The sequence below is a fragment of the Arachis duranensis genome, chromosome 9 (genome assembly GCF_000817695.3).
Source record: "Arachis duranensis cultivar V14167 chromosome 9, aradu.V14167.gnm2.J7QH, whole genome shotgun sequence".
NCBI lineage: Eukaryota > Viridiplantae > Streptophyta > Magnoliopsida > Fabales > Fabaceae > Arachis > Arachis duranensis.
Genome location: NC_029780.3, coordinates 62,758,645 through 62,759,013, shown reverse-complemented (window position 1 = coordinate 62,759,013; position 369 = coordinate 62,758,645).

Below are 369 nucleotides of genomic sequence, written 5' to 3'. Positions count from 1 at the left end.
TGCCCTCCACAAGGGCACACTGCCCTCTAGGAGGGCAACATAAGGAAACCAAACAAGGAAGGCAACTCTGCCCTACCCACTACAAGGGCAGAGCACAAATTTGTGCCTTGGAATCAAGAGGAATAAAATGTTGCCCTGCCCTCCACAAGGGCAGTATCGGGCTCACAAAGGGAAAAAATCAAAGGAAAATGTCTCCAAATGCTTGCCACAAGAGTTGAACACGGGACCATGAAGAAGCAAGCAACTAAGTCCCATTACCGTGCCAAGAAACCAAGGAAAATGATTGAGCGTGTGTTTCTGCCCGGATTTGAATGCGGGACTTCATTTTGGAAACACTGCCCTGCCCTCCGCGAGGGCAGGGCAGCATTT